A 20,161-nucleotide genomic window follows, 5' to 3' on the forward strand; every position below is an offset into this window, starting at 1 on the left:
GCATCCTCCTAATGCCCCTGCCTGGGAAATAAAGTAGTATGGGGAGGATGAATGCTGAGTGGTTCTGCAATCCAGTGCAGAGGGAAAACAGAGACAATGTGATAAAGAAAAGAGGTCTCACACTGAATGCCCTAACCCAAGGGCTTTGTAATTGCTTAGTCCCATTATCTGTGTCGTAAGGATCAAATGTAGATATTTAGAGATATTTATCAAAGAAAGGAGGAAATAAAGCTGCAAAACAAGGTGAATCAATGTAGGAATAATATTATGTTAAATGCATTCTCAGAATAGGAAAGCAAATTAAAATAAATGGGTAAAATAAATGTATATGTAAGAAAATGTGATTTTTATAAAATTTCAGAATAAGCATATTAGCAGAAGCATATTAATAGGCATGATGTTTCCACTCTTATTATCATGGCCACATTATGGCCATAAAGTGAAAGAAAATAGGACTTCTTATTATTAACATGTGCTTCTAGCAATGAATTTTATAGTATTATCTTTTTTAGTGGCAATCTTTCTTATTCTCTAGATGAGATGAATATTTATGCTTGTCTCCCGTGTTCCAGATAAAAGGATATGATAGCACATTCCCTACTAAGTGACAAAGTTAGCTCTGCACTTACCAGCTTTCAACCTCAAACTATACAGAACATATTGATGTAGAAATCATAACAGTCTTTCAAAAAAAACACAGATTTCTTAGGTAAGAAAGAAATTGAGATTAATGAGGCAATAATATCTGGTTTAGTGTGTAGAAAACAGTTCCCTGAGGGCATTGTCTGTCTCATTTTTATAGTTTATATATGGCCTTATTTTGAAAATAACTATTACTTACCATAGAATCATTTTCAACACAAGCTGTTATTGTCATCTATAGATCACTGGTAGCCTATCACCATGTGTTTCTTTTTTTTTCTCAAATAAATGAACCTAATATCTAATATGTATATGATTCCACTTTCTTCCTCTGGTTTAGTCTTAAATCAAGAGAAGTAAATACAAATGCACTCAAAGAAAAAGAAAAAAAACCCATAGTAGATGAATAGGCATTTTAAATTCTACCCAATCTCCGGTTTAAAATGTTATTTGGAACAATCACAATTCTAGATAAGATTATGGGAAAAAATCACATTTAAGAAACAATGGTTTTCCTAGAATACAGCTATGTAATCATGGCTTGGTCATTCTTATATGCATTGTTGAAGTTATTTTGTTTTTAAAAAATTGAAACAAGTGGGGTAAAAGGTACTAAATGTTTGTGTGCTGGAGGGAAGAGAGTGGAGGAGATAGTGATTCGCAACAAAAATGTCAAAACTGAGAATATTTGCAAGTTGGGGGTTTTGCTCAAATATGAATCAATTGCACTTCTGTATGTTGTTTGCGCTTACTAAATGAATGAATTCTCAAAATTTCAGGGGAATGATATCATGCTTTCATAAGCTGGCTAAAATTACAGATGTATATATAAATCCGATACCAGTTTCAGGATTTTTTTTTTTCTCTTAAAACTTTAGATGTCCGCAATACATTTGAATGAATCATTTCAAAACTAACTAGCATTATATAAAAAAAGTATCATGAGTACAGGATTCAAAGGGATGAGTCTTCTTATCCTAAAATACTAACAAAGAGAGTCCTTAAATTTATAGGGTAGTAGGATGATACTGCTTTTCCTGGGATAGTGCACTAAAAAGGTAAAAATGCATTTTTATTGTTTTATTATTATTTGTGCAGTGGTAGGAGTAGGAGAGACCACAAGTGGCCACCACTTCCTTTTTCAGCCCCTCAAATGTTTGTTTATATATAATTATATAATGTCTATATGTGTATATATAATATATTTATATCTATCTATCTATCTATCTATCTATCTATCTATCTATCTATCTATCTATCATCTCTTCGATCTATAAAATTGTCTTGTTGATTTACACCAGACCATCCCTTCCAGTCTTTTATAGGTATAAAGGGTAATGAATGTACATGTGCAAATAGTCTTCCTTTCTTTCCACTTTGGGAAAATCATCTAGGCCCTGTGTGTGTGCATGTGCATGTTGTGTGTGTGTGTGTGTGTGTGTGTGTGTGTGTGTGTGTGTGTGTGTCTGTATTTGTATTTTATTAAATTATGTTTAGAAATTAGAGAAATGATCAAGTGCATGTCTTCATGGAAATATTACCATTCATGTTATTTTCTCTCAGGTCACAATTCAAATGAATTACTGAAGTTTGAGTACAGTGTAATCACTATTGTACCTCTCAACTATTATCTGACCATTTCTCCCTTTACTACCTAAAGTAACTTCCCTTCCCAAGCTAATGTCTCTCCTCAAAGTTTCATGAAAACCCATGCATATATCTTCTTTTGTACATTTTTTACTCTGATTACTATTTAATTCACTTTGTTTCTCTTTCCTTTAAAATCTCAAACAAGTCTAACTCTCTTAACCATTCTATTGATAGGCCCAGGATTAATCACTAAATTCCCATAGGTTACTTACTGGACATGTTACTCATACTAATTTGCATTTTTCTCTTTCTTTTTGTGAGCACGTCTTATCTCCATCAAATTTGTTTGAACATCCCTTAGGAGTAGACGACATGTCTTCAACAAGTAAACTACTGAGTCAGAAGATGCTTGAATTTAAACCTGGCTCTGCTACTTATTAGTTGAGATAGACAGCAATTAAATTCTCTTAGCTTCAGTTTTCCCATGGGCAAAAGGCAAACAAAGAAACCCACCCTAGGACATTATGGTGAGAATAAAATAACTCCTATAAATAGCATAGCCCATTTGTGGCCTGTAGAAAGTTACTAACACACGGAGGTTCCTTACATACCCAAGAAGCGCCTAGCAGAACAACTTCTATATAAACAGGTTTGAAAAGTCTTGGTAACAACTGATTACTGATGTTCTCATATTAGACTGATATTTTACATTCACTGTTTTGCTCACCTATCTTAAGAAACACAGTAAAATTGGGGTGCCTAGGTGGCTCAGTGGTTAAACATCCACCTTCTGCTGAGGTCATGATCCTGGGGTCCTGGCATTGAGCCCCGCATCAAGCTCCCTTCTCAGTGGGGAGCCTGCTTCTCCCTTTCCTGCTCCCCCTGCTTGTGTCTATATAATCAATTCTAGATTTTTAAGTTAAAGGCAAGTAACGGTATCAGCAACCATGCAAAATCAAACAAGATTTTGTTTGTTTTGTTTTCTCTTGTTAAGGATTGGGATTGTGTTTTTGTATTTGTGTGGTTTTGTATTTGGATAACAGGTGGACTGGAATTTCTTTCTTTTTTTTCTTTTTTAAGATTTATTTATTTTTTAGAAAGAGAGATAGCAAGCATGTTTGGAGGGAGTGGCAATGGGGAGGGAGAAGCAGATTCCCCACTGAGCCAGGAGTCCAAGATTGGAGGCTCCATCCCAGGACCCAGAGATCACTACAGGAGCTGAAATCAAAAGTAGGACATTTAACCAACTAAGCCACCCAGGCATCCCTGGAATTTATTTTTCCTAATTTATAATTCTTTAAACAAAAGGGTGAAATCATATTGAAGATGTAGTTAGGTAGTTTCAGAAAAGTAGCAATCCTATAAACCTGTCTATTTCTTAATTCTTTTCTAAACCCAATTTTCACATTAGAAATAGATAATGTTGCATCTGATTCTGGCAGAGGGTATCTTTTCATTTTTTCTAAGTCTGTTGTATAGGTATGATCCTTTGAAAGGAAATCTTTAACTATATTCTCCTATAATACAAAAATACTAAATACCCTAACAAAGAAATTTCTTAAACAAAGTGAAGTGAAAATGAAAGAGAAAGACATAAACTTTTACTCTTGAAAAACATTTGTACTTGTCACTAAGAAATGTAGTAATTCTGAGCAATGCTATAATAATATGATTTGATTTGTGATGGTTCCCATGTATGGCTCCAATATGAGTATATTCATGCTATCAATTTATAACCCTTCCTGTGAACCAGTCTTTTTAATTCCTTCTGAATACCCACCTCATGAGAAACTATCTCTAATATCTGAGTATGGATTTCTAGGGAATTAGATTGGTAGACGAATTCTTTGATCAGAAAGTCAAGGAACAGGACCTGGTGTGGGACTAAATGCAGATAATGTAAAACTGCTAAACTCTATAATGCTCAGAGAAGACGGCAAAGTGTTCAAGAGGCCCGGGCCTAGAAGGATATGGGACCAAGAGTCTTACATTATACATAAAAATAGAACTTGTTGGTTGAAACCTTGCATTAGCTTGAGTTTTAAAGAGTCAGTTGTGGGACACCTGGGTGGCTCAGTTGGTTAAGCATCTGCCTTCGGCTCAGGTCATGATCCCAGGGTCCTGGGATAGAGCCCCACATCAGGCTCCCTGCTCAGCAGGAAGTCGGTTTCTCCCTCTGCCTGCTGCTCCCCCTGGTTTTGCTCTCTCTCGCTTTCTCACTTTCCCCCTTGCAAATAAATAAATAAACTCTTTTTTAAAAAAAAAGTCAATTGTAAGACATCCAGAGAAACATTTTACTTTATTAAACAATATTTTTAAGTTCTTTTCCTTCTTTCAACAATATTCAGGTATTATCCATTAGTTCTAGAATTAAAATGTTTATCTTAACTGAAAGAATTTTTTTTATTTTAATTAATAGGGATGATAAGCAACTAACTGAGAATTACTAAACTCAAATTAGGGAATGTGAACTAGAATTATAACAGTGATATTAGGAATTCTTTAATGTTATCTCTATTGCCTATTTAATTTTTAAAAAAAGATTTTCTGTATTTACTTGAGAGAGAGAGAGAGAGCACGAGAGAACAGGAAAGGAAGGAGGGCCAAAGGGAGAGAGAGAAGTAGGCTCTGCACTGAGAGTTCTCTTCTTCTGCCTCCTCCAATGTGCTATCTTGACTCTCTCAAAAAAGCAAAAACTGTATTCTTGGGGCTAGATCTGTTCAGCAGTTATATTTTGACTGGTTTAAGGAGAATACTAAAATGTTTGGATTAGATGCTTGGATGTGAACATAGAGATATTTTCACACAAATCTGAATGTAGTATCTCTCCGGGGCTGTGAGATTTGGCTACAGTGAATCCTACTTCCCTGCAGGTCAACAATTAGTTGGAACTACCACATTTAAAAGGGCACATCTCTTGGTTTGCTACTGCCCCTATCTGACTCCTTTTCCCTCTTTTCTGCTCCTGCCTGGCCCTTGTAGGTATTTGAATTTATAATCCTTGGACCATACCGTCTATTCTTTTACTGTTTACCTCCCCAAAGATTACCCTCTCCCAAACACAAACACATCACACAAGCTCCAGTGTATGTTGGAGTTTCTCCATTAATCTGCAGATAAATCTAAGCAAAACTATAACTTTTTAAATTTTTCTTATTATTTTATTAAATAATAGTTTAAGTTTTAAGGTGGATAATTTGTGTTTCAAATTACAACTGAAACAGCGCTTCAAGACTTCATCTTTTGATAGAGATAGCTAAACTATCAGTTTAAGAAGGTTGTACTGAATACTGTGATGCTCTAACATATGAAAGATGACTGTGAGGCAGATTACCCAGCTGGGCAATTAAAACGAACCACTTTAAAAAACAAAGCTATCAGAATTTATTTCCACAGTTAAATTGGTCAAGAAGGAATTTAAAAAAACATCACTGGTTGTTAATAGAAATTTCAGATGGGTAATCTGCCTCAGTGAACCCAAAAGTCTCAATCATTTCTTCTGGAAAGAGTTACTTTAACTTAGTAAATACGGCATTCTTATACTAAAAAGCTGAGCATTAGAAGTATAACTGTGATCCCATTTCTGCTCTAAGAATGTTAGATTTACTTGGGGCGCCTGGTTGGCTTAGTCTGTTAAGCTTCCAACTCTTTGGTTTTGGCTCAGGTTTTGGCTCCCCCCTTTGTGGGATTGAGTCCTGCATCGAGCTCTGTGATCGGTGCAAGTCCGCTTCAGATTCTTTCTCCCTCTCCCTCTGCCCCTCCCATGTTCTATCTCTTTAAAATGAATAAATAAAATCTTTGAAATGGAAAAAAAAAAGTTATATTTACTTATTTGATTTTGATTTTCAACCACATTTAAAAGGACCATAATATTAAAAAATAACCATGAAAACACTTCAGGACAGCTAAAGTTCTGGGTAGAGCTGAAAATATTTTTCTTCAGGAAAACAGAATAATGATGTGGTTAAAAGTGTCAAGAGAAATTGCTTGGGTTGGAAATCTGGATCCTCTATTTACAAACCGTGTAACCTTGGATTAGTTATTTAACCTCCCTGTGCTTCACTTTTCACATCTATAAAAGGAGGATAAAAATAGTACCAAAATCCCTGGACATAGGATTTGATTTGTAATGCATGCAAAACACTGAGAAGTACTAAGTAATTATTAGCTGGCATTATTTGTTTTCGAAAGGATTTATTAAATTTAGACTGGGTTCCAAATACTATCGTAGTTACAGATGATGTCCATAAAATCTCTGTGCAGTTTGAATTTTTAATAACTTTGCTTCTGTATAGTGTGTAACAATGAACAAAATACAAGAGAAGGAATGTACTCAAAACGTAAATAAAATTGTTAATGATTTATTTGTTCTAATTATGTTTATTTTCCAGCTAACACATTCACCTTATGAAAAATAGCTATATTAAAATGTATCCAAAATTATAATGAATAGTTTAAAGTCTAAATATCTGCAATTAAATGGTGAGTAAAAGTTTCTACTCATCTCATCCAAACACAGAAGGCTGGCAATGACTTCAATTCAGGTAATAGAGCTGGGGAGGAGAAAAGTAAATAAAATTGCATTATGCAGATTAGGCCCTCCTCTTACAGAAATAAATTCTATGAGGATGCTATGGATACACTATATAACAAAGATACTACATAATATAATAAATATCAATGTGTTTGCAATAAAGCAGTTCTTCTAAGAATTAGTATAAGAGTTTTCGATAAGCTTTCAAAAAGTATTTGATTTACCATTTCATGTAAAATTTTATTACAGTTTATATATGTTAGCATGACTTCAAGACCCTGAAGGTATATGTAAAGGGTAGATAATTTATTTTGTTGGTATCATTCTTCCCTGTATTTTTTATTATATGTTGATATTATGTGAATATTTAAATTTCATGATAGCAACTATATTTATAGATAATTGAAGCCTGGACATTTTTAATAAAATAAAGATATTTGCACAGGCACATTGTAAGCAAACAAAACTACTGTTCATTGGTTATTTCTTCACTGATGATTGCCACAAATAAATTCCAAACAGCCACTAATGATCTAGTGGGATAGAGGAAACCAAAAATCTATGTTATATTTTACAGCGCAAGATGAGAAAATTATTCATGATCAAGTAGGATTTTCTAGAGAACAGGCTCTTCTCAGTAGTACATAAAAGCAATCCATTCAACTATAATACAATAAATGGGCTAAACCCCATTAAAATTTTAGACCTTGTTATCCTCTCCAGAAAATGATGGACACACTTCAAAGAAAATTGGAAACTGAAAATAAGTAATCAGTGATTTCTTCCTAAAATATGGCTTAATTATTTCATTTGGTCAAAAAGGTGTGTGTGTGTCTGGGTGTGGTACGTGTATGTGTCTCCAATAAGCCAGGCACAATTCTAGATGTTGGAAATACAATGAGTTGGATCCAATTCCCACCCTCAAGGCACATACACTGGATGAGCAAGTAAATATGCTGTTAAGCTTATGTGATAATTGCTGGGTGAATGATTTAGGAAGGGTTACTGTGGAGTGCCATGAAAGGAAAAAAAAAAAAAAAATTGGTCTCAGGACTTCAGGAAACAGGACTCAGAGTCAGGTAAATGCTGAAGAGAGCTAAAAAGGTTCTATATATATAATATATAAGGTTATATAATATATAATATATATAATATAAAATATAAAATATAATATATAATATTATATATACTCTTTCATATATATATGAAAGATTATATATATAATTGACTTAAGAAAAAGAGCATAGCTAGAAGTCTCTCACCAGGTTTCTGGGGAGGACAAGAATAATAATGACAGAAATAAGAAACACCAGTGTTGGACTATTTATGAAGGTTGTATCTGACATAACTGAGGAGTAATGAGGCTAAACAGGCATTAAGTGAATAAAGAGGCTCTCTACACTGATGATACTTCTTTCTGTATGTCATATATTACCTGCCTTGGGCCTCCGTTTATGCTGTCAAATAGCACACATCCCTGAATAAGGCATTTTCCAACTCCAAGAAATGAAGATTCTCTGAGATAGAAAGTAAACTTCTAAGAGCATGCAGAGTACTACAAAAAGCTCTGAAATATTTGTGTAAAAATTTCAGTTCTGATCAAGATTCTAATATGATTAACTGGGTGAGTTAAAGCAAGTTAGGTAATTGCTATGTGCCTCAATTTGCTTATCTAAAAGTGTAAGGATTGAGTTTGATGGCACTTAGCACCTCAACTAAGTCTAACATTCTTTGAAAACATGTATGTTTTTGATGAACTCATGAAAGTGGTCAACTTTCCTACTTGAAAATTTCCTAAGTTATCACTCAACTATTAAACTGTTTTTCATTCTTTATATTCAATTTGGACCAACAGATGCCTGATAGAATTCAAAGGAACAGGACTGAACCATATGTGAATTTTAATATCACCTTCTTCTACAGCTCTTTCATTTGTGTTCAATGAGTTTTACTTAGAGTTATTATGGGGAAATTATGAAATATAGATTAATGGTTGCATTTTTATGCTTTTGATGTGTTGTTTAATGAGGTATGTGCTGTTTTATATCTTACATCAAAGAGACATCTGCTAGAAACCTTCTTATCATACACATCAAGTGACTTTTGCACTAATAAGCATAATCATCTGAATAATGGAATATGGTATCTCTTTTTTTATACCAATGAACTTACCTTATAAATTTAGTTCCCATTTTGAAACATAGTTTTTAATTTTGCAATTTAAATTTTACTTATTATTGAACATGCCTTTCCTGAAATAAACTTAAATGGTATGTAAGATTAGAGGAACAATCAAAAGATACAAACATTTAATAGTCCTAAAAGTCACAGAATATAGTTCAGGAAATTGCCATAATGATGTGGACCGCATCATTAGTAGTTTCTATAGAAGTTATCAATCACCTGGATTTATGATGTGCATTTCCAGTCATAGAAAATCATTAATTTGATGAAATAGTCATCAGTTAAAATGAGACATCAGTCCAAGTTAAATAATAGTTTAAATAAAATCACCATATTGATGATCAGACTCTCTGCTCCACCTGCTCTCATGGCATCTTTCAACCTAGGCCTGCATGGTTTAAAATCAAATTGCCCTTTCAGTGAAATATGAAGTGTGTCAATATTTTCTGCATCGCCAAACTAAACCAGTAAGATGTAAAATGTCTTTGTAAGACATAGGACCATAGAATAAACTATAAAATCAAAGAAACCAGACCAATACTATGCAATTTGCCATTCTGTTTTGTTTTGGTTTTGGTTTTTGTTTTCTGTTTTTTTGGGTTTTTTTTTTGGTTTTGTGTGTGTGTCGTGTGTGTGTGTGTGTGTGTGTGTTGCACACAAACATAAGGTTTTGACATAAGCCCATCAGAAACAGATAAGGACCCTGGTGTGCAAATTCATAATATCCCTTAGTAAGCAAGATGGAATGTAGTTACTAACAAATTTATTAGAAAATATTGTTTGAAATGCCAAATATTAAATAATTTCTCAGGGCAGATGAATAAACTATTACTAGCATGTCAATTACAGACGGCTCCCAACTTAATGACTTTTTTGACTTTATAATGGTGTGAGGCAATGCACATTCAGTAGAAATCATACTTCAAATTTTGAATTTTGATCTTTTCCTGGGCTGGTGACATGCAGTATGACACTCTCTTGTTAAACTGTGTAGTGGTGGCCAGACAATCACAAAGGCAAACAACCAACACACTCAAAACTATTCCATAACCATATAACCATTTTGTTTTCACTTTCAACACAGTAGTCAATAAATCACATAAGATATTTAACATTTTGGACACCTGGGTGGCTTAGTCAGTTAAGCATCCAATTCTTGGTTTCACCTAAGGTCATGATCTCAGGGTTATGAGATCAAAGCCCTGCTTTGGGCTCCAAACTCAATGGGGAGCCCGCCTGAGATTCTCTCCCTCTGCTCCTCCCCCCCACCTCTGTGTGTGGGGGGGGGGCACGCACTCTCTCTCTCTCTCATAAAATAAATAAAATTTTTTAAAAAAATCTTTAATGCTTTCTAAAATAGGCCTTCTGTTAGATGATTTTGTCCAACTGTAGGCTAATCCAAATGTTCTGAGCTTTTAAGGTGGGCTTGGCTAAGCTATGCCATTCTGTAGGTTAGACATAGTAAATGCATTTTTGACTTAGAATATTTTCAGTTTATGATGGGTATATCATGATGTAACTCCATAGTAAGTCCAGGAAGATCTGTATTGCATTTTCCCTGTCATTCCCAAGTATAAATATCCAAGTAAAAGTATTTAGTGAGCTTTTCACCTAAAAGTAAGAGTAACACATATTTGTTTTAGTATGTGAAACAAACAGCTCTAAAGAATGAAAAGCACAAAAACTGTCCTTTGAAAAGTTTGGTTCTACATATATTACAAACTTGATGCATTACTTGGTGTTTATAAAACTAGACTATACACTAAATTAATGGAAATATTATATTAGATAGAAGAAGCTTTTCTAGAAAATGAAAATCAGTGACTCCTGAGTCACAGCTTTAAAAGCAAACAACAACAATGACCACACATACAACAGCAGTACACCGTCAAACTTAGGTTCAAGTTTCAAGTCTCAGTTCTTCCTTTAGCCTGTTTTCTGAGCAGGCTCAAATCAAGCCTCCTCAGCTTCATTTTCCTTGTCTTTAAAATGAAAGAAATTTAGTGAAAGGAACCTGGGGTCACAGTAAAATAATAAATATTTCATTCTTTAACAATATATTTCACTGTTTATTCACAGCAATTTTAAAAATTATTTATTTTATTTTTAGAGAGAGAGGACAAGTGCAGGGGTGAAGAGGGGCAGAGGGAGAGGGAGAGAGAGTCTTAAGCAGACTCCCCAGGGAGTGTGGAGCCTGACACAGGGCTGGATCCGAGGACCCTAAGATCACGAACTGAGCAGAAACCAAGAGTCAGACACAACCAGCCATGCCACCCTGGCACCCTTATTCACAGCAATTTTAAAGACATAACTTCAAAACTATTATTTTAATGTATGGTAGCTCCTATTTGTCTGTATTTTTAAAATCTTGCAAAGCCTGCTCTGTATCACTCACACTTCTAGATAAAACTATATGCTGCAAGTAACATATTGTTTTTAATTCTAACTAAGCAAATATATCCCTCACCATTAATCCATAAGTGCTGTTTAGGTCTGAGATAGTTCTATCAATTGTCTGCAGTGTGCTGCAGACAATTACTTTAACTGTTTGATTTTTTCTGTATCTCAGCATTTCAGATAAATTACTAAGTCTCAGTTGACATTTGAATTAAAATTTCTCTGTGTCTCAGTCCTACATATTTTTGGAAAAGGCTTTGAGAATCCAGGGCATAACCGTTTAATCTTACTTCTGTTTGACCTTGGTTACCTCAGCTCAGAACAATATACAACATGTCATCCATCTCAATTCCTAAATTTTATGCCCTTTATCTCATTTCGTATGTAATAAATTGCCTTTTATATGTATAGCTCTGAAAAATGACTTGAGAAGAAGAGAAAGATTAGGTTTTAAGACTAAGGATGGGGGCAAAAAATCTACTTTTAAGCAAAAAGTAAATGTCCTCCTAAATGTAAGGGCATATTCTGGAGATGCTTTTGCTAAAGCAGAATGTAGAAAGACTATGAAGTAAAAAATTTCAGAACTTTTTTAAATAGAAAATTATAATTGAAAGAGGTCACTGGGGTATCAAATAATATGTGTGTGGCTTCATTAAGGAAGATGATTCCCCAAATACTTGTGTGTATATGAATATATATATATATATATATACATATATATATATATACACTCTCACATTTTAAAGCAATTCACTTTTAGATGTTGAGTAAAACACTCATTTTTAAAACCATCTATAACATTGCAATCCTCATAAAATATTCTTAAAAAAATCAAACTTGAATCAGAAGAAGATTCCAGATTTAACTATAAAATGCATGGGCAGAGTGACAACTTTTAAAATGTATTACAAGTATGCAATCAAAACAATTGATAACAGGAAAGTTTACAGGAAAAAGAACTCAGTTCATCAATAAAAAATTACAAGGAGGAAAAGGCAACCAAGAGATTAAAATAGAATTAAAGGAGAAGTCAACTAAATTCAATGTGTGAATTTTATTTGAATTATGATTCAAATAAACCAACTGCAATACTGCAATCTCTCTCTCTCTCTCTCTCTCTCTACACACACACACACACACACACACAAAGGAAACTTGAAAATTCATTAAATATTTAATAATACGGAGGAATTATTATTGTTTTCTTAGGGAAAAAATCTATAAGCCTGATATGTTTCATTGGTCACTAATTCAAGACTGGTCAGCCAAGTATTGGTATATTGCCTAATACAGTAGTCACACAATAAACTTTTGTTGAATGTTGTTATTGTTGTTTTACTCGTTAATGTTTTAATATCATTAAAAGTTCAAAGTCATAAATTGTAAGTACATAAAATTTTTAAAAATCATATGCAGTCGAAGAGTCATGATGAAGAGTTCAGGACACATTAATTTATTCAAATTTGTATGCTACATCAAAATAGTTTAATTCTCTCTCAGACCTTGTTCTTTATGGTGAAGGTCAAAGGTTTAAATTTACATGCTCATTTCTCTTTTTGGATTCCAACATAGTCCTAATTGAAATTTGACATATATGCCTATTAGTTGAAATTATTCCTTTTCCATGCTTCATTAACAATGCACTTTACTATACTACAACGATAATGCTCATAATAAAAGTCTCCTATGCAATGTGGATTACATTGAGACATGATTGATTATCTGAAATGTAACATGGAATTTGTATTATAAAATTTCATATGGTGAAATTGAGTCTGTGACTAGAATTTAAATATATACTGAAAGAAGCAAAAACAGTTTTCATTGCATGAAAATGAACAAAATTTGAGAAACTTTTTTTTTTTTTTTTAACTCGGCTACGTATCAGTTAGAGATAGATATGACATTCAGGACTTTAGTTAAGACATTTTATTCTTCAATATTATTTAGGAAGTGACATCACCAAGATGGCAACATAGGTCATTCCTGACTTTGCTCCCCCTCACAAGAAGAGCAACTAACATCTATTCAAAACAGGACACCACTAAAAGAATCCCAGAATATTGGGCTGAGCCTGAAGTACCCCCTCTATCTGAGAGACATGATAGACTGCATTAGAAGGGTAAGAGAATCAGCTACACACTGACTACATCCCCCACCCCCCAGGCCAGCACCCCACCACCCAGACAGGTCCCCTGAGCCCTCAGCTCCTCCCATGGGAAAAGAGAACCCAGGGGACAACCAGCCTCTCCTAGTATTGTGGGTCACTTTGGGGCACCCTTACTCTGACCATGGACGATGGGGACTGCCAGGGAATCTTCGGTTCCCACCTTTTGGAAATCTGACTGGCATGTAAGGGGGTTGAGGGTGGGTGACTTCCAAAAAACAGCGCTGGGTTCTTGGCAGACCAGGTTTATACCAATAGGGCTCAAGTAGTAATTTCACCAGTGGCTCCCCCCATCACAGGACCAAGTTGGGGGTGTACTCTGACCAGGGAACTTGGCAGGTGCAGATCTGCCTCATTTGGATCCTCATATGGAGAGTTTTGTCAGCCCAAGAGTCTGGTTTGCCCATATACAGGCAAGGTGCTGAGTCACAGCACCACTCATTGTGGAAAGTGTCTCCCAGCCCCATTTGATCAGAAGAGCTGGCAAGAACTCCTGGAAGATATGCAGTCCAGTGGCCCTTGAGACAAGAGGTGGGCAAGCAGAGCTGATTTGCCCCAAAGCAAAGCCAGTACTTGACATGGAGACTCCTGTGCTATGCTGTTCAGGGGTATTAATTCACAGCTAAGGCTGAGAGTAGCTGCTAGCCTTTCCCAACAGGAGGGACTATTTGGAAAATTAAGAGTAGCCTGGAATGTCTTCTCCCCCTGATTTCTAGGCAAGGGGGGCTGAGACATAGCCCCACCCTCTGTGGTGAAAGTCTTCTGGCCTAATCTGATGAGAAAGCCTGTAACAACTCCTGGAAGCTGAGCAACTCAGAGGCACTTGAGCCCAGTCAGGAAAAAAGAGCTGATCACCCCCAAGGCAAAGCCAGTGGCCCTATTCAGCCAAAAAACCCGAGGCAGAGGTTGGCTTGAGTTAAAACAACAACCTAAGAGCTTTACCAGTTTTAGAGCTGCTTCTCCCACTATGCCCAAGCAGGAAATCTAATTTATATCCCTGCTCATAACAGAATACAGCCTTCAGCTTGTCTGACTAGGGAAGCTAACGAGAGCCCACAGGTCACTGAACACTCAATTCAATAGCTCAATGTACAGTAGCACTTGAACAGAGACCACAGACCATGGCTTCCCTTGTCTGCAGAGCAAAACCAAGGGCTTCTGGACCAGTGCACACTCAGGCCTGATTCAAGCTCCCAAATATCAAGCTTGTACAGGCCCTGGGCCCTGACCTGCTATCCTGCCAGGAAGCTAATTCATAGCCCCATCTGTTACTGAACACAGTTTTTAGTCCCAAACATCTAGTAAGTCTGACCAAAGAATTCAAAGACCTGCAGAGCCCATACAGCCTCACTTGGGTAGGGAACCAAGCCAGCAGCCCTAGCCAACTGTTCTCAACCAGTGGCACACCCCCACTTCATACCTATCCTCAGAGCTCAAACAGATGCCTCACCCCAAAATAAGCCATAATAGCAGACCCCACTTCTGCAATGAATGATTACCAGCAGACACACCCAGAAACCGAAACTAAGTTGACTGGTGAAGAACCATCTCTGCCATAGCAAACCTGTAATATCTGGAGAGGAGCCAAATTACTTAGGTAAGGAATCAAGGATCACTAAAAATCAGGTAAATATGATACCACCAAAAGAAACTAATAGAGATCTAACAGAACCTAAAGAAATGAAAATCTATGAAATTTCAGAGAAAGAATTTAGAATAATCCTTTTAAGGAAGTTTAATGAACTATGTGAAGGGGCGCCTGGGTAGCGCAGTCGTTAAGCGTCTGCCTTCGGCTCAGGGCGTGATCCTGGCATTCTGGGATCGAGTCCCACATCGGGCTCCTCCGCTGGGAGCCTGCTTCTTCCTCTCCCACTCCCCTGCTGTGTTCCCTCTCTCGCTGGCTGTCTCTCTGTCACATAAATAAATAAAATCTTGAAAAAAAAAAAAAAGGAACTATGTGAAAACACGGACAACTAACAAAATTAGGAAAAACATGCATGAACAAAACAGATAGTTTGACAAGGAACTAGCAAGAATAAAAACAAAACAACAACAACAACAAAAACCTAGATTTAAAAAAATGGAAATTAACACTCTTCTGAACAGCCAAGAGATTAAGAGGAAATTAAAGGTGAAAAAAAAAAAGGTTTCTGAGACAATTGGAAAGGGAAACACAACATATCAGAATTTATGGGATATAAGTAAAGCAGGTCTAAGATGGAAGTTCATAGCAATAAAGATCTACATCAATAAGCAAAAAAGACCCCAATAAACAACCTAACTCTATGCCTTAAGGAACTACAAAAAGAAGCACCAACGGAGTCCAAAGTTAGCAGAAGAAAGGAAATAATTAAGATTAGAACAGAAATAAATAACTTAGAAAACAGAAAAACAATAGAAAAGAGTAACTAAGAGTTGGTTTTTAAAAAGATAAACAACATTGAGAAACCCTCAGCTACACTAACCAAAGGAAAGAGAAAGGATCCAACCAGAAAAATTATAAATTAAAAAGTAGGCATTATAACTCACACCAAAGAAATTCAAATGATCATGAGGTTACTGTGAACAAGTACATGCAAACAACCTGGACAATCCAGATGAAAAAAAAAAAAAAGTCTTAGAAATACACAACTTGCCAAGACTGAATCAGGAAGAAATAGAAAATCTGAATAGACCAATAACTAGTAATTAAAACTAGTCAAAAAAAAAAAAAAAAAAAAGCCCAAAACAAGATGACTTCACTGGTGATTTTTACCAAGCACTTAGGGAAGTATTAACACCAATCCCTCTCAAAGTATTTTTAAAAATTGAAGAGGAGGGAACACTCCCAAACTCATTTTATGATACTGGCATCATCCTGATACCAAAACCAAATAAGGACACTAGAAAAGAAAGATATAGGTCAATATTTCTGATGAATATAAATGCTAAAATGCTCAACAAAATACTAGCAGACAAATTCAGCAGCAAATTAAAGGGATCATTCACCATAATCAAGTAGGATTAATTCCTGCAATATGAGAGTGTATGGAAATCAATCAATGAGATCTATATAGAATTAATATCTATTCATTAATATAACAAATCAATAATAATATATATTAATAGAATAAAAGAAAATAATCATATTATCACCTCAGTAGATGCAGAAAAAGCATTCAACAAAATTTAGCACCCATTCGTGATAAGAACTGAACAAATTAGGCAAGGAAGAACTATATCTCAAGATAATAAAGGCCATATATGTGATGAGCGCACAGCTAACATCATACTCAGTTATGAAAGGATGACAGTTTTTTCTTTATGATCAGGAACAAGACAAGGGCACCTACCCTCACCACTGCTCTTCACCATAGTACTGGAAGTCCTAGCTAGAGCAATCAAGCAAGAAAAAGAAATAAAAGGCATCAGAAATGGAAAGGAAAAAGTAAAATTTGTCTTTTGCATAGATGGCTATATATATAGAAAGCCTTAAAGACTCAAACAAAAATCTGTTAGAGCTAATCAATGAGTTCAGTAAAGTTGCAGGGTACAACATTAATATACAAAAGTTAGTAGCATTTCTATACACTAACAACAAATTTTCTGAAAAAGAAAGGAATCAATACCATTTATAATAGCATCAAAAACAATACTTTGAAATAAATTTAACTGAAGGTGGCTGGAGGGCAGGTGGGGGGGATGGGGTAACTAGGCGATGGGCGTTAAGAAGGGCACATGATGTGATGAGCACTGGGTGTTATACACAACTGATGAATAATTGAACACTACATCTGAAACTAATGATGTACTATATGTTGGCTAATTGAATTTAAAAAACAAAATAAAACAAAGAAATAAATTTAACTAAGGGCATGAAAGATATACTTTAAATACTATAAAATATTGATAAAAGAAATTGAAGACACACCAATTAATGGAAAGACATCCATATTTGGAATTGGAAGAACTAATACTGTTAAAATAGCAATACTCTAAAAGCCATCTAGAGACTGAATGCAGTCCTATCAAGATGCTAATGGCGTATTTTATAGGTATAGAAAAAAAAACTACTAAAATTTATATAAAACCACAAAAGACCCCAAATAGCCAAAGAAATCCTGAGAAAGAACACAGCACCAAGAGGTACCACCCTTCCTAATTTCAAGCTATATATATAAAGGTATGGTCATCAAAACAGTATGGTACTGTCATAAAAACAGACAGACTAATGGAACAGAATCAAGAGCCCAGAAAGAAACCCAAACGTATATAGTCAATGAATATTTGACAAGGGAGCCAAAAATATTCAAGGGAGAAAAGATTCAAGGTCTCTTCAATACATCATACCAGGATAATTCAATATTCACATATAAAAGAATGAAACTGGACCCATATCTTATACCACTTACAAAAATTGACTAGAAATGGACTGAAGACTTAAATGTAAGACCTGAAAACATGGAACTCCAAAACAAAATTGTAAGAACAAAGCTCCTTTACATGGGTCTTGGTAATGAACTTTTGAATATGGCACTTGAAGCACAAGCAACAAAATTAAAAAATCAACAAGTGAAACTGCATCAAAATAAAAAGCTTCTGCACAGCAAAAGAAATCATCAAAAAAGTGAAAATACAACCTATGGATTGGGAAAAAAATATTTGTAAACTATATATCTGATAAGGGGTTAATATCAAAATATATAATGAATTCGTATAACTCAATAGTTTAAAAAAAAGACAAAAACAAATCAACAACAACAAATAAACCAATTAAAAACTAAGCAAAGAACATGAACAGACAGTTCATCAAAGATATACAAAAGGCCAACAGGTATATGAAAAGATGCCAAACATCTTTTGTCATTAGGGAAATGCAAATTAAAATCACAATTGAGCTATCACCTCATGCATGTTAGAATGGCCATCATCAAAAAGACCAGTGATATTAATGCTTATAAATGGATGCAAAGAAAAGGAACCCTTGTGCCTCGTTGGTGGGCTTGTAAATTGGGATGGCCATTATAGAAAACAATGTAAAGGATCTTCAAAGAGTTAAAAATAAAACTAGCATATGATCCAGCAATTCCTCTTCTGTGAATATGTCCAAATATAATGAAAAACAATATCTTCCCACATGTTCACAGCAGCATTATTTACAATAGCCAAGACTTAGAAACAACCTAAGTGTCCATCAATGGATGAATAAAGAAGTTGTGTGTGTGTGTGTGCATGTGTGTGTGTGTGTGTGTGTGTGGATGTGTGTGCACACACGTGTGCACAGAATGGAATATTATTCAGTCATAAAAAAGAGGAATTCCTGAAATTTGCAACAACATGTATGGTCCCTGAAGGCATTATGCCAAGTGCAATAAATCAGACAGATAAAGACAAATACTATAATACTGTATGATCTCATTTACATATGAAACCAGAAAAAGAAACAACAAAAAAACAAAAACCCAAAACAAACAACTCATAGAAAAAAAGATCAGACTTCTGCTTACCAGAGGCCAAGGTTAGGGGAAGAAGGAATTAGAGGGAAGTGGTCAAAAGGTACAAACTTCCAATCATAAGACAAATAAGTACTAGGGATGTAATGTATAGCATGATGACTATAGCTAAAACTCCTGTATAATATATAGAAAAGTTGTTAAGAGTATAAATCCTAAGAGTTCTTATCACAAGGAGAATTTTTCCCCTTTATTCTTTTCTTCTTTCTTTTCTTTTTATCTCATCTATATTAGAAGATTCTTGTTAGCTGAGCGTACTGTAGTAATCAGACATTTCACAATATACATAAATCAAACTATCTTGCTGTATGCCTTAAATTTAAACAGTGGTGCATTTTAATTATTTCTCAAAAAAACTGAAAAAAGATGACTTATTATTACAAATTAAAAACAGTTTCTTTTTGCAATTTTTTTCTAGAGTAAACATTTTCATATTATTAAAACTTTCTATTGAATCCAAAGTACTGTGTTTTGAAAATACATAGTTATTTACAAGGTCTAATTCTTCAAAGTACATTAAAAAAAAAAAAAAAACTCTAGAAAAATATCTGCTGATTTCTTTTCCAGGATAGAGTTCCCTTCTTTTCAGCCAGTTACCCTGATTTTTGTTTGGTAGATTTCACCTTTTCCCTAAGTTGTAACAGTCCTGAAGTCCCAGATGGGCTTAAGCCAATAAGCGAATGACCTGGTTTCAATGGTTAGTTTAAAAACAAGCATGAAGGATTTATTTGCTAAGACTTTCTAGGAAAGATTCTTTACTCTTCTAAAAAAAAAAACAAAAAACAAAAACAAAAAAAAAACAAACAACAACAACAACAAAAAACTTCTGAAAACTGTTCTCTTTTCCTCTAGTCAATGTGATATGAGAATATGAGTGACCCCTATAAGTGTTAAAGGCATTTTTCTACCCAAGGATGAATTGATGCTGGAGGAGGCAAAGTTGAAAGAATTGTTTAAAAAAATTGGCACCTAACCTTGACTAAACATGTCTGAAGACTTTCTTACTTATTCATATTATTTCTATTCCATATACATATAGAAAATATTGTAATTTTTTTCAGTTAATCATTTGAAAGTTCAGATTTTTTACATAGCTTTAACAAGGCCAGGGTTTAATTGTGGACTGTGAGGTGATAGTTTGGGGACTTCCAACCA

The sequence above is a fragment of the Ursus americanus genome, chromosome 1 (genome assembly GCF_024610735.1).
Source record: "Ursus americanus isolate L20-20 chromosome 1, mUrsAme1.1.p, whole genome shotgun sequence".
Taxonomy (NCBI): domain Eukaryota; kingdom Metazoa; phylum Chordata; class Mammalia; order Carnivora; family Ursidae; genus Ursus; species Ursus americanus.